This window comes from Cupressus sempervirens, chromosome 1 (assembly GCF_028749045.1).
Source record: "Cupressus sempervirens isolate cs-2001-9-10 chromosome 1, ASM2874904v1, whole genome shotgun sequence".
In the NCBI taxonomy this organism is placed as follows: Eukaryota; Viridiplantae; Streptophyta; class Pinopsida; order Cupressales; family Cupressaceae; genus Cupressus; species Cupressus sempervirens.
The window spans coordinates 506,659,403-506,681,874 of NC_143118.1; the positions used below are offsets into that span (position 1 = coordinate 506,659,403).

General features: G+C 34.4%; 1 pseudogene; it reads right to left on the minus strand.

The window, feature by feature from the left end:
• Window positions 1-274: 274 nt before the first annotated feature.
• Window positions 275-14,655, minus strand: LOC149578453 (amine oxidase [copper-containing] gamma 1-like; annotated as a pseudogene).
• Window positions 14,656-22,472: the final 7,817 nt, after the last annotated feature.

Sequence of the window (22,472 nt, forward strand, 5' to 3'; positions counted from 1 at the left end):
ATTTGACTACTCTACAACTTTCAAAGCAGGTGGAAAGGTGAAAATGTTCATGAGGCTGACATTACACATATTGGAAGGTCCATTTAAGTGCTTATGTCATCAAATTTGTCATTAAAATAGTACCTTCGACCATTTGTATAACATTTTTATCCACAATATAAAAATGGTCATTTTTTATCATACGATAAAGTTGTGGATTTAATAGACATGACCTTAAATTTGGCTCCTATACTTCTTTTAGTGCATGATGAAAAGGTGAAAATGTTCGTGGAGCTCACATTGAACATGTTGAAAGGTCCTTGTCAAACATGGGTGTAGTCCTTATAATAGGATTTCTTTCAAAGAAGTTTGTTGGCTTCAGTTCAAAAGTAGAAGAGACTATTGGCATGATTAGGTAGTCTTCTTGGCAAGGGAGATGATGGAAGCCCATTGTGTAATAGAGTACAATGTCCTTTTTCTCAATTGGGTGATCCCTGAAACACAAAATCATAAAGAGTGGGTCCCTTTTATAAATTGAGTCTAATAAGTTTGGTTATTAAAACTTAATAGAAATTTGGGGAAAGTGATTCTTACATTTGAGATTTGAGTAAGTTCAACTTATAGAAACTAATTCAATGCAATTCAATCTATAGAAATACATTAATTTGTTTGTGTCCATGAAAACTTGATGTAAATGTATGAATTCCATGGTATTCAAACTTACCTGTCAGACCACGCAGCCATAGTATCATCACCTTGGCTTTGATAAGAATACAGCCCACCAGCCCACTCCTTACTACAGTTGTATGGAGTTATCCATATCTAATACATGAAAAAGTGTTCAGTGCCATCAAGCAAGGTAGATTCAGACTTAATGTTTAGTTTTGATTCTAAATAAACTTCAACATAAACAATAGACAAAAATAGGCATGGCCAACTATAGTGCACAATTTGGTTTTGGCCACATATACCAACATTAATTTCAAAAACCAATATAAGAGATGAAATTCAAAGTCTAATTGGGTTCATCCCATAGTGTTTTGGTTTTATGATGGTGATATTGTTGTGACCATAAAGGCTCAAACTCTTGTTGGCTCATTGTGATCGTAGTTTTGTACCTTTAACAATCTAATGTGCTAGTAGGTTTGAGCATCAATATTGATAATTGAGAATGAGGTTCATTGTTTGTGGCCTCACTGATTTATAGATCTAGGTCAAAAGCATTTCCTATTTCATGTATTGGAAGAGTGGCATGCCAACATCACTGGTCACCTTCAATGCTCTAATGTGCTCATAGGTTTGAGCATCGATATTGATAATTAGGGATGAGGTCCCTTGTTTGTGACCTCACTGATTCATAGCTTAGGTCAAAAACCTTTCATGCAAGGGAAGGGTGCCATGCTAGCATCACTGATTACTGAAAAATTTAACCAACATTTAAAAGAAAAATGAAATTCAAAGTCTGGTATAGACCTAGTTGTTAGTGAAGGAACCTCAGAGTTGAGGAGGATCATTGTGATCAAGAAAGCTTGCGGCTGTGCCCCCAGGGACAATTTTGTATCCTATTCGATTTCCTATCTTTGTCTTCCTCAATGGATTGATCATATGAAACTTGGATGGATGATAGAGGTTCAACTTAATTTGAGCATCCTTCTCTATTTTGGCAATGTGTATCTTTGCTGTCCAGAAACTTTTCCTTGGAGTTGATCCATCCTTCACCCTATGCTTCACTATCTTCACCTGAACAAAGGAGTTGTCTCTACCATCAATATCCATGTCCAAGTAGAATGTCAAGAAATGTTCATGGATAACACCAATTATGTAAAGAATCTACAAATACCAAGAGAAAGAGAAAACCACAGGAATTTCCTGCAAATAGTTTATAGACAACATACATATCTAGAATAGCAATCAACTCATTCATATGTGAAGGTAAAAATAATTAAACAACACAAAGAGAGTGAGGAGATGAGAACAAGGCAATTTCATTGATTCTTAGGCATTGAACCGGTTTCACTAGATCAAAAATAGAAACAAGAATCAAAGGAATTTCTCCTTTGAATTTAACTTTCAAAATGAGAAGGAACCTCTTGAAAATGAGGAATATGGAGCTTTTATTCCCCTTGAGACTGGTGAGGAGGCTTAAAACTGACAACATATTCTGGAAGAATGTGTGTATTCATGTGAGTGCTCCAAATAATGTAATGCTTTGGAATGGTGATATCGTTAATGCTAGAATCAAAATTTTAACAACTCAGATGAAACTAAAGAGAACCAAGAGGAACTTCCTGAACATTCCCCAAAATAACTCGGCACAACACAACATACTGTTCCTCATTAATGTCCAGGTTTGAAAATGGAACACTATAAAGAATAAGCAATAATAGTAAGTCAAACATTCCTTCTTAACTAAAGAATATGCATATTAAAGGAAAGAATATTCTAGAATCCAAACATTTAAAAAAATTCTCACCAAGACATCATCTTTGAAAATAATCTTTCATACCTCAGGTAGGAGCAATCTTCAGGAGCAAGATAAACACCAACACCATATGCCAGACGACCATTCATTAATCTATTATTGCTAAAACCATGTATTATAATTGATGATATACTTGTGAACATACAACTTCAAGTATCAATAGATAAGTCCCTAACTAAAAAATTTAGAACCATGTACTTCATAATTACCATAACAGAATAAGTAGACTCCAGCAAAAATACTAAGAGAATTTTACTCTTGGGATATGAGATGAAATAAGTACCTCAGTAACATCCTAAAAAATTCTCAAATATAAACATTAAAATGGATCACAAATCTCAAGACTCATAAATCCAAGGATGCAGACTGCTCTACCAGTCAGACACACCCTCTGGAAACCATAGGGCAATTTCTTTCTTTGCACTTTCCACTGCATCACTACCATGGATGACATTCTTGCAAGCATTGCATATTATTAGAACAATAGGATACAATTTTTTAAAACAATCCAAAAAAGAGTTTCCAAAATTGTTATAAACATTGAACCTAAATCGTTTCCTACATCAGCTAGACATCTATGATTATACTTTTATGAATTAAAATCAAACACTTCCACTGGAAGTCAACATTAACAATAACATCAAAATAGATCACAAATTGCACTATCAGTTACACATAGATAACAAAAAACATGTTGAACATCTCTTGATTTTAAATATATTACTAATTTAATCACAACTAATTTCACTCATTGCAAATAATGCAAACTACATCATTAAAATTCATTACAGGTTTGAACACCTACAAACATCAGCAATTTAGAACAACCCATTGCTATAAGGTATAACACAAACATAAAAAAGGGGTCATTCTAGTGGTATGATAGTCTAGCCAAAAGGGTATGGGACAGTGATGCTTTGATAGTCTAAATTATAACTTTAATTCATTGACTGTAGACGACAACATAAATTGGTATTCCCCATGAACAGTTATACAACAACCTGAAGATTCAACACTTCTACATATTGGTGGTGATGACCTTGACAAAACAATCAAATCTAGGTAGGCCAACAGATTATGCAACATCTAATTACCTAATTGAACCCACAAATCCATCTAGTTATATTAAAATCTGGGTAGGCTGTAGCTGTATATCTATAAGGGAGAGTTACATATATCTTGAGCCCTCCTCTTGTACCCCTATCCATCATCACCTCCCAAAAGAGGTTTATGATGTTAAAAAAAATGAATTTGTAAAAACAATCGTTGGCCTACATTTCACAGAGGAGAGACATGAAAGGAGGAAGAGATTGTGGATGAAGCAAAATGCCAAAAGAACAAAAAATGGAAAGTTTATGTGCAAAAAAAATCCCAATAACAATGATAGAATAAAGAAGTCCATGAAGGAAAATTCAGAAGTATCGTATGGTCAAAAAAAATGGGCACAAAAAAGACAATTATATCAAAGAATTCAAATCCTCGAAGATCACAAATAGAAAGCATATATTAAGGAGCAAATACTGAATGGAGAGCTAAAGTGCCCATAATGCAGCTTAGGACAAGTTCTCATAATTTGAGGAGTGAAATAGGTAGGTACCTAGGGAAGAATGAAAGGAGACAATATTTTGCAACATAGGAGCGGTAGAGATAGAGTGGCATTTATCATGAAGTGCCCAACATACAATGACATCTACTCCATGTTTTGGGAGATTTTAGAAGGCACAATTCAGACACTTTTGAAAAAATAGTGAGACATGATAGAAAAATTAGTGATCAAAATTAAATGTCCATGAACACACTTAAAGAAGCATACAACAGGGACATATGTATTTTCAATCTCCTAAACTGTAGTCATTCCTTGGCTAGTATATATGTAATGTTTGATAGTATTCCTTAGCTTGTTTGTATTGCAATCATTGTATTCATTTGCAACAGTAAAGTGAGTTTAAATATAACTAAAATCCATTATTGAGTGGCCATTCTATGCTGTGAAACTCCAGTTAAATCTGTACTACAATATTGCCTTTAACTTACAACAGTCAGGTGCATATCATCTGTTTGTTAAAATACTTGATTAATGAAACCATTTTTGTAATGAAGTATAAGGAGAGTGTTGCAGTGGCATGACCTTAGTGGCTTTGCTTAAGCTTTTTGTTTGCAAGACAACTATTTGATAAAATTTCCACCAGTTGAAGTACTCAATATCTGATTTATTTAGGTGGAGAATATTATAGTGGTTTTTAGTTATTTTCCTTGACATTGAGATCCGAGTATTTCTTGAAAGTCTGTTAGTAGTCAGCACAGTAAGGTTACAGTGTCAACAATAATTGATATTTGGGTTGCACATCAACTATTTGTTGAAATTCCTTCAGGCAGAAAATCTAAAATATTGTGTCAATTCCAGAAAAGATCATTACAAGTACCCTTTATTGTTTGTTGATTTGGACATGATCAAGCACTTTCTTATGAACTTAAGGAATAACACTAGAGATCATTTTAGATTTATATAGTTCGGACTCTTCAATATCTACCAGTTTTGAAAAATTTAGGTGGATACTTTTTGTCTACTGATTTAGAACAATAAAGTGTGATGCATAGATATGACCCCATTCAATATTTTTACATTGGCACTTCTCTTCTCTTTTGTTAACCAATCCCTTCTCTCAATAATTGTGGCATCTGAGGCTTGACGTCTATTCTTAAGTTATTATGGTGCTCCTTAGTGCAGCTCTATTTGAGCATAGGTTGTCTATATCTACAGTCTGATATTAGACAATAATGACTAATTGCATATTTCCATTGCACCTCTAAAATGATTTGACATTCATAATAGTTTGAGGAAATTCATGGTGTGTTCTGTTTATCAATTCAACTCTATGAGATCCGAGTTTAACTAAGAATAGATGATGTGTTAAATACTAGAATATGGCTATTATTTATCCCATGTATTATTCTGTGCATATGTAGTTGCAGTCAGCTAACAATATTGTTTTATTTGACAAAATTATATTGTAACCATTCTGGTTGCTGCTTCAATTGCTTCATGGGTAGTGCTCATTTGAGGAATGTTTATGACATTACTGAATAGATCTTTAATCTATTTGATAAAAATCACAACGGAGTCATTGAATTTGGAGAATTTGCTAATGGTCTCAGCATTTTCCATCCAGATGCATCCCAAGAGGTCAAGATTAACTGTAAGTACAGAAAGATGTCTCCTTTTCTATGTCATTCATCCCTTACTCCATACTTTCATATGTTACACCATTTCAAAAATGAAAAAGCAACTTATGTTTATAAAATTGACAAGACAATTTTCTCTGGGATTTCACATGCAGTTGCTTTTAAACTTTATGATGTGAGGCAGACGGGTTATATTGAGCATGAAGAAGTATGTATATGATCTTTTTGGCGACAATTTTTAAGTTCATGTATGAACTTTGGAGATTCGAACTCTCCAAATGTAAATTATCAAACTAACTAGAGATTTGTGACAGTGTCAAAAAGAGGCCCCCAACTTTCTTTTATAAAAGCTTGCAAATCTTTGCAAATTGCATTAATTTTCTTGGTGAATATTTTATTTTATTTTTTAAAACAAATTATTTTTTGATGAATATTTGCATATTTCAATACAAATTCGTACAAAATTCTTGCAAATCTTGGAAAATAGTAGGTAAGTGCATTTATTATCATGGTGAATTCTTCCTTTAGAAAAACTAAATTTCTTGGAGAAAAAAATTATTCACTTGGGATAACCATAAAATCAAGTGTTAAAAATATTGTGGGTCCATCATATTGCATATGATTGGTTGACATGGTTTTTCCATAAATTATTTTGTTTTTCTACAATGTCAAATCAGGGACCTAGGGGCAGTAAACCTTGTGGGGATTGATTACTCTCTTATGGGGTCCAATGGAAAAAGCCTTGGCAAGCCCATATGGAAAAGTCAAAGTCCCTCAATAATGAACACAAACCAACTGTTCAGAAAGCATTGGAGTGCATGCTAATTGAAAATGTTAGTTCAAAGCCATCTAGAGATGTTTATATGATGACATTTAAAGAAATAAATGAATCTATACATTTGATGATGCAAATAGAAGTGACCTCTCGATATATTAAACTGATAATAAATCAGCAAAGGCACTTGCACATACAATGCAATTCAAAAATTCTTCAAACATCAAAACTTTGAAAAGAATAAAGTTTTTTCCTCAAACCAGACCACTTGAATGATGATAGCAAAGCAAAACTGAAATTACATCAATGTGACAGGCACAAGGACAAATGAAAACCATTAAAAATATGATGTAAAATTGATCAACAACAACAACCTTAAATAAACATCAATTAAAATACAAACTATGAGACTATCTACAACTCTGACTATATGGCTTCACTAAATCACCTAGAATTCTGAATACATTGACAAAAACACCTGCAAGATGAAAGTTGTAATAGAAAACGCACCTTTAAATCTGATTTATGCAATCACAATCTAAATGTCCAATTTAATCATTGAATTCAAAAAGATTCATTTTTTTTACCAAGGCCCAAGTGTCATGAGATTGTAATGATACCACCAATGATATACGATTAGGATGCAAGAAGCCATATTCTTTTCTAATTGCCAATAATTAATTGATTGCAAGCACAACAAATATTATTCACAGAAATGGCCTGGTTGTTAATGTGTTGATAAAAGTTTGTTAGAATTTTGAACAGAAAAGGGGTTGCATCTTTCAGTTTGGGAAAAATAAAATGAGGACAATGGCAGATCAGAAAAGTGAATTTTTCTCCGAAGCATTCAATGGTACATTCAACGCTGAACAGCTAAGGGACTTGCAAAATGAAAAATAAATAGAAAAACTTACTCTATATAAGGGTACTACAACTGGAGTCCATGAAATTTCCCAATGGTTTTCTCTGCAACCCGGAGGAATTGGATTCATATTTGTCCAAAGTGGACCAGCCAGATTGCAAGCTTCTAAATTGAGCCTTGTAGCCCTCATTGATTTCTTTGGTTTGTTACAGGCTTTTGTAACATTCGTGCTTTGGTTTGGTACAGGTATTTGGAACATTCGTGTGAAGAAGTAAGACTTGCAATTGCTTCTTGTTACAACAAGATCATAAGAATAACAACTACTGTAGCTCCCCTATAATGATGACATACTAAGGAAGGTTCCACAATTGATTGTGAAAAAAATGATTTTTCATATGTTTTAATACTTACTAAAATCAGGTATTAGCTGATTGTGAAGTCTTCTTTGAAAAAGCACTGCCAATTGTTCAAGAAAATGTCCTAGTTGTTGATGGAGTGAAAATGGTTTGTTAAAATTTAGGAGAATAGGGGTAGCATCTTTCAATTTAGCAAAAAAAATGAAGACAATGGCAGATCACAAAAGTGATTTTTTACTCAAAGCATTCAATGATACATTCAATGGTGAACAACTAGGAGACTTGCAAAAAGTAAAAGAAATAGGAAATTAAGTCTATGTAATGGGACTACAATTGGAGTTTGAAATTTCCTGATGGTGTTCTCTCCAAGTTGGAGGAATTAGATTCATATTTTTTGAAAGTGGGCCAGTCAGATTGGAAGCTTTTGAATTAGGCTTTGCGGCCCTCAATGCTCTCTCTTAGGTTTTGTACAAGTTTTTGGAACACTAGTGTGAAGTAAGACTTGTAGTTGCTTCTTGTTACAATGAGATTGTAAGAATAAAAGCTCATGTAGCCCCCTATATTGATGACATACTAAGGCTCTACAAGTGAAAGTGCAGTGCCCTTATGGGTTACATGATACTGAAGCCCTAAATTTTGGTGAGAGGGCTAAGCTAAGATTTTAGAAACTATGGCAAGAAATAGATCCTTTATAATTATGTTGAAACTCAAGAGTGCAAAAAGTATTCTTAAAATGTTTCAGTGCTTCTTGAAAAAAATTAAAAAGCATCATTCAGACAAGGTGAGAGTTTGTATGCAAATCATTATGTCCTTAATCTTAAATGACAATGATAAGCTTCTATTAGACTTGTTGGCCATTTTCCAGAAGGAACGGGCTATATCACCTATAGCTTATAGGGTTTCCAAAAGATTGATTGACCATAAAATTGAAACATTCCAAAAGCACACAACCAAAAATGAGCTAATTTCAATTCCATTTGGCTCAATTCCATTGCTGCAAGAGCTGGATTGAACCAACCATTACCAAAAATAACATCCACCATAGCTTGAAGAAATAAAATCCTCACTAGAAAGGCAACTAAATGGATCCCATGAACCTCTTGCGGGACAAACTTAACTTTGAAGGTGAGGTGAGTAGTGGTAAAGAGGTTGTGGGAGGATTAATCTACAATGGTAGGAGTTTCCTTCTAGATGTGTATGTCGGTCCTTTCAGGGACCATAATGTCAATAAAGTGGAGGGTGTGGCCCTCTTGTGAGGGTTGAAATTTTCCCTTGAGTTGGGATGCACAAAATTGGAAATTGAGGAGGACTCTAAAATCATTATTGATGTGGTTAAAGGTTGTTCTAGGGTAGGGTGAAATATGAATACTATACTCAATGACATCCTTAACCTTCTTTATAATTTTGATACGGAGATAGTAAAACATGCCTATAAGAAGGGGAATTCACTAGTAGATTCTATGGTTGTTGTTGGTCTATTGTTTATCAGTTTGAATTGTTGGAGGGCAATCAATCTTGTTCCCAAGACTACCTAAAACCTCATAAGGTAGGAGCAGGGTGTTGCCAATATTGGTGATTGTGATATTTAAACTTTATAGATAAGGATATCTTAAACCTGACATGATGGGGCCTTGCCTCCTTGGAGTCATATTTTTTAATATAAATGTTATCATGGATTACTCATTCAAGATGGATGTTGATTAGGATTTTGTTTCCATGGGTTGGTAGAGTTGGACTTACACTCATAACCTTGTTCTATGTACTACTCATGATGGTTTCACCATATGCATGTGACCTCACCTTTTTTATTGGTGTTCTCCAATAGATTTGGGTGGGACTACTAGATAGCTTTTTATTGTGAGTAATATTTCACCTCTAAATTTTAATCTTTATACTATGCGGATGAGGTGGAATTGCAATAAAATACTCCTTCAGATTAATTATAAAATACTCCTTTCTAGTCAATGACTTCACTTACAAAATAATATCTTTTAAGTATTTATATAACTCAACCTTTGACCTTAATTATTAACCAACAATGTTATTGTTCAAAGACTTCACTATTCTTGCTATGAAATTTGATTCTTGATATTGAGTATACAAGATGACATTGATAAATTTCTCAATTGTAAGATACAATATGGTCTTAAACTCCTTACATTCACTTCCTTGACTTGACATTATAATTCTATATTCAACATATGGTTTGTCAGTGTACATGGTAGTATAATCCTATAATGTTTCCTATCCCAACTATATGCTATTTGGGATTCACTTCTCTATATGCTTCTCTTGATATAATTAATATCCTTATATTTATCCTCTTTAAATCACCTCGTTTGATTAAATCATTTTTTCTAAAATATAGGTAATCCACAATTGGTGTTTCCACTGTGAGTAGATATTATTACCCTTTTTTTTTCAAGTATAGGTTTTCTTTGTTAAAGAATCATATAATGATTCTTCTTGTAACTATTTGTTATCTATAAATAATGCTCTGAGTTCATAATACTCAACTCTCTATTCTAATAAATGCCCCATGACTATCATTTTGTATTCTTTGGCCCCTATAGAATGTATGGTATTGATATCTCTGTAGTATTCTACCCTAAATTCCTACTGAATGGACAATGTTTTACTATGTTGTAGCTGATGATAATGTCAACATTGATTTGGAAGATTAATTGATGACTCTATTAGATTGTTAAATTGATCTTCAAAGATGATTTCTATGTTCATCTCCTTACCATCTGTACTAGATACTATGTACCAATGGTTTGATGAGCCTCCTCCATTATTTGTAGACTCAACAAACCCATAATTCTAGCAACAGAGCTTTGGCAATAGTTCTCAGTAACTAATAAACAATAATTACCTGGATTTCTTACTTCTTTGACCAGCGTCTCTTCTGGCAATGTCGTGACTTCTCTACCTCTATATAAACTTTACACTTTGACCTTTGATGATTTGGTAAGAAATTAAATCATATCCACCATTCAAACAATATAGAACTTTCCTGCAATACTGAACTGTGTATCTTCCACACTATTGAAAATGTTGTCAACACAGTAAAACTAGCCACCTTGTAGCTCCTAGTTTTCAGTACTAGAAGGTGACATGCAAACAAGGTAAAAAAAAACAATACTAGTGCTTGCATATTATGAAGCGCAACAAGACTTTTGAGTATTTGGGTCATCCCAACTATCATATCCTCCATGTTTGACAGTGTAAGTTAATCATCTGATATTGACAAAATGGTCGGTAAATAGTTGCTCAACACCCAATTTAGTCAACTACACAGCCATTCACTTTACCATCCACCATGAATGCTGCATCAAACTTTAACCAATAGTACACTTCACATTTATTATGTATTTATATATATTGGATGAATTAGTAATGCAATCTCAGAGCTCTTTTACATAGTTTCTCCTTTGTGCCTTATTTTCCAGCATGGTATTAGAGCCGATGGTTTTGGTGATATTGGTGGATGTCACTTTGTCTAAAATTGCTTACAACTGTGGATACTCTATTAAGGATGGTGCTAAAAGGAGGCAACCATCAAGCAATCTAAAAGTTGCTTAGTCAAACGAAACTATTGTTTCAAGTCAGTGCTGAAGCTACTGATTATATATCTTGCTATATGTGTAGATCACCACTTTCTAAAATAAGGAGAAATAAGAAATTAGAAATAGTTGCCAAAGTTTAAATCTGTTGACATGCTGAATGGTGTTGCCACTAGTTGAGCATTATAAGCTATTATCAATCATTGGCTTGTTGATCCCTTTAATGTCATAAACATTTGGGGTGTTCCAATCAAAAGGCTCTAGAAGAATACTTCCCATTTTCTTTTTATTGAAGTGTGAATCCAAGATCAATGTGTCGTCAATGTATTTCTTTGAGAAAGTCCTCAACCTAAACAACTTCATGTTTTCTATTCTAATTTGGCAATGCCTCCATAAGAATGCATCAAAGTCATCTTGACAATCTGCTTATAAATCCTCAAGGTAAGGGAGGTGACCACCATAGCTAGTGGTAAATGTCTTGTTTAACTTACCTCTTGGTGTCAAAATTGGGCCTCAACAAGTAGAACTTTCTCAGTTTAAGGATTTCCAATTTGGCACTTACATCTTTAGCAGCTACCAAAGTGCACTTGTATCCTCTACATTATAATGAGAACCCCACAACTTTTACATTTTCTATATAAAATACATTATGTACATCCAAGATTTACTTGTAGAACTTGAGCATGATGATTTGATCACTATAATGTTGAGGTAGTAGATAGGGATGTCATTAGAACCCATACACATGGATATAGGTGTGTCACCAACTCTTTATGAACCACATCCCCCATGGCTTGATAAAGGTTTTATCCTTCTTGGACAATTAAAATATGGGGTCCCCTTGTAGGCATATCATTGTGTTGTATAGGAATGTACCATTAGCCTTGCAAAATATTGCAAAACATATTTCAAAATGGAGCCCCCATGTGGTCTTTAGTCTCTAATGCTTCATATTGTCAACACAAATGTATCATCCGAACTACTTAAGATGTCATATAAAAATTGTGAGTTTGCTACAACTCTTTTAGTTGTCAACCAATATTTTCAAAGATCATTTGTGCCTAGTCAAAAAAGGTAGTAGATTCAATAATGTTGAGATTAGATAATACATCCTTGGGGAATATTATTTCACATTTAATTCCATAAATATGCGACATAAAATAATGATGATCCCTTGGATGGGTAATATGACTTTTTTCCTAGAGATAGTGGGTGAGGAGGATTATCCACTATGTGTTCACTTATCGCTTGCATTCATGCTCCATGGATTGATACTCGCTAAGGGTAAATATCTTATTGTTCAAAGTCATGTACTTTCTTCTAGGAGTTTGAAAGACTATGGTTGTGTTGATAGAATCAAAGGAAACAATGATAGTATTGTTTGGTAGGGAACAAAATCATGTAGCTGGTGAGTAATTATTGTCCAAGGTGTTGCTGATTTTTGGACAGTGAATGGATGTAGGAAAGAAGCATTTATAAACTATCCTAGACTAAGAAGGTTGGTATTGTATTCCTATTGAGAAACATTTCCTTTGTATCGATCTTCCTTGATTTCCTCTTAAGTTGCATTCTTTGATGTCTATGTCCATTAGAAACCGAACCAAGTTCTCTATCTTCAACACTTGGAGCACATCATCCTTCATATATTTCATTGTTAGCACTACATTTTCAAACTCTTTCATCAACTTTTCTCTTCTTTCCCATGGGTTTGATGATACTTGTGTCAGGTTTTCGCTGGTGTGGATGATGAGGAAGCTATGCTCTTGACTCTATCTTTTCCTACAAGATAATATTTTATTAGTATACAAAACCAACACAATCTCAGTAAAACCCAAATTGGATTATTAGTTGTGTCTAAGCCTCAGAGTTTCTAATTACTCATTCACAAGTTACTTAACAAGGATTAAGGAAACTTGAAGCTTGGATATTGAAATCCATAATATGTTCTTAGGTAATTGATGTTGGAGTAGGATTAAAGAGGAAAATATTCCCCCAAAAGATAATCACTTGATGAACATTATAACAAGGGCTTGGGTATGCAAAAATCATTTCTTTAATACCAACTATGAGAAAAAGAGTTAGTGGTAGAATGAGATCCTAGAACCTAATGATCTAATGTCTAGTTTTGAATAAAGGGTGTCAAACCAAAACTAACAAGGGTACTTTTGATGTGCGACTTGTTATTGGGCCAATGTTAAAGAGGGTTTCAGGGGAAACCCTCTTTTCAACTACAATTTTGGACAATGCACTTAGGGGGGGGAGTACTTCAAACACCAAGGCAAGGATCATGACAGGCCAAATCAGGGCATCAAAAGATAAGCTCTAAGGGAACTTCCTTCTACACATTTCTGACACAAAAATTGCTAACCTTTCAAAAACCCTTTCAAAGATATGCCCCAAAGGTGTCTTAGATCCAAGAGGAAGAAGCCCAAAAACAAGACCAAATTTTGGCAAGGTAGAACACTCAACAACCTATGACTAGGATACACACCAAAGTCAAATTTCCTATGAGTGAGGAAATGGGAGGACATTTTTGCCTTGTAAAAAAGGTGTTCTGTTCAATGTAGTTCTGCAAGCATTGGACATCTGCAGAGTAATCTTTAGGGGGTTCGTGTGTTGAAAGAAAAATGTGAAGCATCTCCTTCAACTAGCCCTCTATAAATGGGCAGTATGGTGCGAGATTGACAAGAGTAGGGGATGCAAATGGCATTTTCTGATAGTAAAATGTGCAACGTAATTCAATCTAATGACATTACACCAATGACATTACTAGTGGAAGGCTTTAGGTTTTCAATAAACCTCATGAAAGAAGAGCATGCCATATCTAGTGTAAGCGCCTAAGCGTGAGACAACTCAAACCACTAGAAGAAACGAAATAAGCAACCAAACATATGAAAACATAAAAAATGTATGAGGTAAATACTAGTTTAAGTGTAGAAAGTGCTAGATTCAGAGCCGAATGCGAGAGATGGAGTCTAGTGTTCTAGATGAGGAGCCAGTGGCGGGAAAGCAAGCAGTACTGGCATGGGTCGACTCAAGGTTCTATAGCTCTAGCTACTTCGCCCGCTCAACGTCAATGAAATTGAAAACAATTTTGCATGTTAAAGTTAAGCCCGTGTTGGTCAAAATTTCGACCAACACGAGCTTAGATTTTTAAAAACAAGAAATTTTTCCTTCTACAATCCGACCAATCAAAACCTTATTAATTGATGGTCAAAAATTTTGGTCAAAAAATGACCTCAAATGTACTATTGTATCAATGTTTGTTGCTCAAGCCAAGCACAAACATTATCAAAATCTTTAGCATTGAGAACAATATCAAGAGAGGGATTACCTTGTGGAACATCTTGGGAATGAATTTGCGCAAACATTTGTTCAATGGAGCCATTCTCACCAACAATAGTAGCTCCAACACCAACATCAACTGCTAGGCCAAAGAAGGTTGAGGCCATAATAACCTAAAAATATTCCCGCAGCAAATGTGATATGATAGGTGGCAAGAACAAAAGGATTCAGTGGAAAATTGTACAAATCTTGCATCTATACATTTAGAAATAAGCTCTTGATAAGAGATATTTGAGTGTAAAACAAGGCCTGAACATTCTCCTTCTTAGCCTCCTCTTGCTATGTTATCATTGGCTGTGAAAGCATCGTAATCAACTACCTCTGCATATCTTAATTCAACAATCCCTCATAAATATTTTCCTATAAAAAATTGATATCAATTTGATGCACCAGTAGTTGCACTCATTACCATCAAATTTAAGGATGGATAGTGCTTTATAATTCAATAGAGAACATAGGTTTTGTGTCTCGCTAGGTTGCCTCACAAGTTTAAACCCTCCAAAAAAAATAAAAATTCAACAGAGAATGAAAACAAATCAAAAGAAATATTTGCTCTGATATCGACTGTACTGAAACGGGCCCTATCCTTACCAAATTAAGTTCAAATAATCATAATTGCAGAAACATATGACAAATAGAATTAAAAAAAGCCTATGCAACTCATTAAATAACAATAGACATTCGAGAACATTCAAAAGAAAATATGAGACAGAGGTAGAGTAATCAATTTTCTATGGTGCAATGCAGATGTTATTCTAGCTTGCAAAACAATAGAAATGCTAGTTATCATGGTAAACAGAACAAGGCATGAATTAGATAGGCCAAGTATGACTTGTTATGCTTGATTAATTATTACACAATGAGAATTTGAATTGGTAGTTCCTCTAAATTAATTTATTCAACTATTCTAAACTACTGATCAACCAATAAAGACTTAATATTTAATTCACAAAATGACCATTATAAATGGGTCACATATGTTGATTGTATATAAAAATTTTGTAACTCAGCTAGACCACTTTAAGATTCAATATAAGAGTCAATGCAATCAAGTAAAGAGTGTAATGTGAAGCAATTTTTGATAAAGAGATGAGTCAAACTTGGTATACAATAAAGAGAAGTTGGAAAAGGTGTGAAGAGCAGAATTCCAATTTTGTGTGTTTCTGAAAATTAACAAATTTATTTCATAGTGTGCATAGATTTCTAATATCCTCCATAGATTTCTAACAAGGTTTTCCACATCTTGAATACAGTGTCATAGTCCTTGACATCATCATATTTAGCATAGCTAAATGTAGAGACAATCTCCAACATTGCTTAGTTATGCTCCTTCTTTTTGTTTAAGTCATTTGCAGTGAGGGGTCCTTCTGGAGTTACATGCTTTGTTCTAATTGAGGTTTGTACATAATCACCTATTTATCCAAGGTGAAATTTCATCAAACTCTGCCATGAAAAAAAGTTTTCTTTGTTGAGCTTGGGAACTTCTCTCTTGGACATCTTGATCTTCTTGCTTTGAGTACCTTGAAACTAAATCAGCAGATAGCTCTAATACCAATTGTTAGAATTTCTTTACAATAACTGAGAGGTTGGGGGGGTGAGTTAGTTATTCAAGGTCCAAATGTCCTTGTCAAACTTTTTCACTAAGTGTAGTGAATCCATTAAACCATTCACTCACCCAAACTTTAACTTATCTAATTAGCAAGTTATTGTAAATCAACATGCAAGCATAACACATAAGAAATCAACACATGATACAGTGATTTATGTGGAAACCCAATTTGGGAAAAGCCACCAATAACATGCTACTCAATTTTCACCCTTCTGAAGTGATGACCTGTGAAAGGCCTACCCTGTTAAAGACTTACAACACACTATTAAATGTGACCTTGTTAGAGCACTTAACCACCATGTTAGAAGTGGGCCTAGTTAGAGGACTTCAAAACATTCACTTGGAATGCCACCCTTTTAAAGGATTTACAAATGGTTGTTAGGCTGACCTAAGTCCATAGGATTTTTAGATCTAATACAATTGCTAGAAAGTATTAGAAAATCATGACCTAACTACAACATACAACTTATCTTGCAGATCTTAGATCACTTCTCAGCTCATACCCTTTCCTGGCCTTCAATCTCTACAACTCTTAATAGCTTGCCTTCCCTTTAAAGCTTTGTGTCCTTGAGTCTTCATGCTCAATGTACCATTGAAGTCATCTATTCATGACCACTTGTAGAAGTAGAGCCTTAGTGCTCTTCCTTCTCCTAGATGTCTCCTTCTTGACACCCTTTCAACCACTTCACAGATTTGGCACTTCTGCAACAACAGTATCAACAACTCTTTGCTTCTTGGTTTATGAATCCTTAAATAGAAGTCTTGGAGTTTTTTTCCTACTTGATTCTTCCATTTTTCAATTTTAATTTGCATGAATTAAGTAGGATACATTATATCTAACCCATATTCTATTTCCTCTAGAATCTTCTTGAATAATCCTTTAGAATTCGCCCAAAAATGATTTACATAAGATTCTATGCCAACAACTCATCATCCTTATCTTCCAACTCATTCACAAAATTCAATTCAACCACTAAGTCAGCTTAGATTTGGTGAATCTTCATAATTTGAAATAATGCAGCAGCTTGGCACTATTGAAATACTGGTGGTTGACACATACTGTGTTACTTGGCATCAACTATGTTTTTCTTGGTGCTCAACACCTACTGAAAATTTTCTAATGCTTAGCACCTGATCTTTACTTGGCACTTGAAGATCACTTGGCTCACACTAGAAATATCTGTTACTCAGCTTCTACTAAGAATTTTCTCGGCTTCAACTAACTCGCTTGACATCCACTAAAGATTTTAGTCTAAGCTTTGCAATCATCCTTGTTACAACTCCTTCTTCCAATGTATCTAAGTGTGACCAACATCTATGTCTTTGAATATGTCATCAATGCATTTCTTAACCATTGTCTTAACTAATCCTTGCAATTCATTACAACATCATAACTCAACCTTTCCCTTAGGTACTCTTGATACATCTTGTTGATCAAATCCACTTCATCAATCAACTAAGTGATAGTGCTTGGATCTTATAAGTAGATATCATCCATACAAATAGCAGGTTTGACATCAATGGAAAAACAATGATTGAAAACATTCTTTTACAAAAATCTCCCTCTTTGATCTTCAACAACAATGAGCTTTTCAATTAGATTTCCAATAGAAAGCTGATATGTCCGTATCCAAATGCTACTATGAGAATGTAAAGACCCAACCAATTAGGCTCAAATTTCCCTTTCTTCTCTCTATTTTGCTAATTTTTGGGATTTTCTCAAAGTGCAAGCACACCCACTTGAAACTCATGAGGATGAACCTTTTCATTATAGGTATTAGACATTTATTTTTGATATGCCATCATGTGATCAAAAGAAGCCTTGTGATGCTTGTCAAGGGTCTCTAGCTCTTGTATCCTCATAGCCTTATGGTCTTCATCAGTTATCAGCCCATGTAGGGAGACTCATAGTGAGGGAATATTGACTTATAAGGGTAAGAAAACCTCAGAACCATAGACTAAAGAAAAAGGTGTAGCCCTTATAGGAGTACATATGGTGGTCTTATAGGCCCATAGTACCAAACTGATTTATAGGTGGCAATCTTTACCTAATTTGTGAACCATTTTGTGTAGGATTTTGAGCAATGTCTTATTAGAGGCCTTAGTTTGGTCATTCCCTTGGGGATAGTAGATTGAGGACCAATGTTGTTTGATCTTGAATTTCTTGCAAAGCTATTTTAGGTCCTTGTTTTTGGACTATCCTCCATTATTAGTAACGATGGAGGATGGGATGCTATAACTATTAGATTGTGGTGACTAATCAGGAAAGTACTATACATACTTCATAAATTCTTTGGGGTTTAAGGCATCGCCTCAAAAAAAATTTTTGGGCCCTATTTTATTGAGATTTTGGATGGATATGTAATTATTAATTATAACCCTAAAGCGATTAAAATAATTCTATAAAAGGGCTTAGGGTTAGGGTTTTTTTCATAAGGTGTGATGCAAAATTGGTTCTTGCGGTAGTATTGAGTTGTAAGGGATTACAAATTATAATCAGGTTGTAATCATTGGATCATAAAAATATTGGACTTGTTGTTTGGTGGACGTAGCCTAGGGATTGGGTGAACCACGTTAAATCTTGGTGCCTTATGTTATTTTCTGTGTGATATATTATTTTCTATTATTGGTTATATTTGCATGTAATTGTTATTTCTGTCCATGGTTTAATCCTAACAAGTGGTATCAGAGCCTAGTTGTTTTTTAGTTATTCTCTGCAAGAAAGTTTCATGGTTCAGTGGGAGTCTCACGATTGAGTGGGAGTAATGGAAGATGAGGGTAACCTGAGGGTTAATAGGTTTAATCGGCATAACTTCCAGTTATAAAAGATGCAAATGGAAGACTATCTATATTAGAAGGATTTATGGAAGCCGTTGGAAGGCACAACCAAGAATCAGGGATCTATGTCAAATGATGAATGTGATCTTTTGGATAGAAAGGCACTTGGAAGCATTCAATCATCCCTGGCACCATCAGTGGCATTTAATATTACAAAAGCAAAGATGATAAAAGAATTGATGAAAACCCTAGCGACACTGTATGAAAAGCCCTCCACTTCAAACAAGATATTTCTCATGAAGCATTTATTTAATATGAAAATGGTAGAAGGTGGATTTGGTATAGATCATTTAAATGAGTTTAATACTATTACTAGTCAGTTATCTTCTATGGGTATCAATTTTGAAGAAGAAATTAGGGCTCTCTTGATTTTGTGTTCTTTGCTTGAAAGCTAGAATGGATTGGGAATGGCTATGAGTAATTCTATTCCTCGATTTAGTACCCTAAAATATGATGATGTAATCAGTGTTATTTTGAGTGAAGAAACTCATAGGAAAACCTCAAGTGGATCTACATTAGGAAGTGCTTTGAATGCACAAAGTAGGGGAAAAATGACTAAGAGAGGAAGTAATTTTGGAAATCATAGGAAATCAAGAGGAAAATCAAAGGAGATGAGGTCTCAATCGAGAGGACCGAATGACTGTTGGTACTATGGGAAACCAGGGCACAAAAAGAAAGATTGCTAGAATTGAAAGAAAAATGAAGGGGATAAATTAGATGGAGACAAGGAGTCAAATGTGGTAAGTAACAAATCCAAAGAGGATGCTTTGCTTCTATCTTTAGAAAGTGTTGATGATTCATGGGTTTTAGATTTTGGTGCTTCATTTCATGCTACACCTCATAGAGGTTATTTCATTGATTATGTCCAAGGAGATTTTGGGCTTCTTTATTTGGGGGATAATGAATCTTATCAGATTGTTGGAAAGGGAAAAATTGAGATTAAGTTGCAGAATGTGAATCATTGGCTACTACATGAGGTAAGACATGTTCCAAGGCTGAGTAAGAATTTCATTTTAGCAGGGCAACTTGATGATAATGGTTGTGTAGTTACTTTTAATGATAAAAATTGGAATTTTTCAAAAGGTTACCTTGTAGTAGCAAAACGTGTGAAAGTAGACACCTTATTCTTTGTATAGGTCATATTGATCCTTCTACTTTAATTGTTTCAAAGAAAATGAATATTCAGGAACAATTGTTGCAGTTGAGCAGGAGAACAAATAGTTGCTATAGATTTTGATATAGCGTTGTGGCACAACAGACTTGGGAACATGAGTGAGAAAGGTATGAAAGTACTTCATTCAAAGAAAGTTTTACTAGGTCTGAAATGTGTTAATATGGATTTGTGTGAAAATTGTGTGTATGAAAAACAAAAGAGAGTGAGTTTTGCAAAGATTGGGAAGGAAAATAAAAGGGAGAAATTAGAGCTTGTGCATACTGATGTATGGGGACTGACTCAGGTCTCTTCCCTTGGTGGCTTTCATTAACATTTATTGATGATGCAAGTAGAAAAGTATGGGTTTATTTCTTTAGACAAAAATCTGATGTATTTCAAACTTTTAAGAAATGGAAATGCTTGGTTGAAAATGAGACTAGTAAAAAATTAAAATGTGTCAGTTCTGATAATGGTGGTGAGTATTGTAGTCATGAATTTGAAGATTATTTCTCCAGTAATGGTATTCATAGACAGAAAACCATTCCAAGGACTCCACAAGAAAATGGAGTGGTTGAACGCATGAATAGGACTATAATGGAATGTGCAAGGAGCATGAGGTTGCATGCTAGGTTGCCTTTACACATGTGGGTGAAGGCTATCAATACTACTATATATTTGAGTAATAGAGGTCCCTCTACTCCTTTGGGCTATGGTATTTCAGAGGAGGCATGTACTGGTAAGAAGGTGAGTTATTCGTTTCTCAAAACCTTTGGTTGTGAAGCATTTGCTCACATAGATTCTGAAAATAGAACCAAGCTAGAAGCTAAGTCAAAGAAATGTATATTTGTTGGTTATGGCATTAATGAGTTTGGTTATAGGCTTTGGGATTTTGAAAATCATAAAATTGTAAGAAGCAGGGATGTCATATTCAATGAGAAAGTGTTGTACAAAGATTTGTTGCAGCAACATGAGAAGAAAGAAGATGATTATGTAGTGCTGGATGATACTCCAAAAGCTGATGTTCCAGCCATTCCTCATGATGTGCAACAACCACAAGAATAAATACCACACACACTATTGAATATTAGATGGTCAACAAGGAAAATTAGACTTCCACAAAGATTTTATCCCTCTTTGTATTCTATTTTACTTACTGATGTTGGTGAACCTAAAAGTTATGATGAAGCTATGTAGGTGGACACTAAGATTCAGTGTGAGTCTACAATGAAAGATGAAATGGACTCTTTGTTGAAGAATAAGACATGAGATTTGTGCAAGTTACCTATAGGTAAAAAGGTGTTATCGAATAAGTGGGTTTACAGGTTAAAAGAAGAGGATGGAGGTAAGAAAAGATTTAAAGCCAAGTTGGTTGTAAAAGGATTTGCACAGAAAAAGGGAATTGATTTTGATGAGATATTTTCTCCTATTGTTAAAATGACTTTTATCTATACTATTTTAAGTCTAGTGGCTACTAAAGATTTGCATTTAGAATTGCTAGATGTTAAAACAACCTTCCTTCATGGTGATTTGGATGAAGAGATATATATGGATTAGCCACAAGGATTTGCAGTCAAAGGTAAGGAGAACTTAGTGTGCAAATTGAAGAAAATTTTATATGGCTTGAAGCAAGCACTTCGGTATGGGTATTTGAAATTTGATAGTTTTATGCATGAGCATGGTTACAGTAGGTGTCATTCAGATCATTGTGTCTACTTTAAGAGGTTGGATGATGATAGCTACATTATTTTATATTTATATGTTGATGATATGCTTGTAGCTAGGTCTAACATGGATCACATTAAGGGGCTAAAAAGCCAATTAGCACATGCATTTTCTATGAAGGATTTGAGGGAAATAAAAAAAATCCTTGGTATGAAGATTTGTAGAGATAAGAAAAATAGAACATTGACACTATCTCAGGCTGATTATGTTGAGAAGGTGTTGCAACATTTCTCTCTAGAGAATGCTAAAGCTATTAGCACACCTTTACCTAATCATTTGAAATTTACTAAGGAGATGTGTCCTAAGACATAAGAAGATGAAGATAAGATGTCCAAGGTACCCTATCCTTCAATTGTAGAAAGTTTGATGTATGCTATGGTATTTACTAGGCCAAACCTGCAGTGGGAGTTATTAGTAGGTATATGAGTCATCCAAGAATTGAGCATTGGAATGCAGTCAAATGGATTCTCAGATATTTGAGAGGAACATCCAATAAGTGTTTACACTTTAGGGGCTCTACTACTAATTTAAAGGGCTATGTTGACTCATATTTGGTAGGGGATATTGATATCAGGTAGAGTACTACAGGTTACATCTTTACT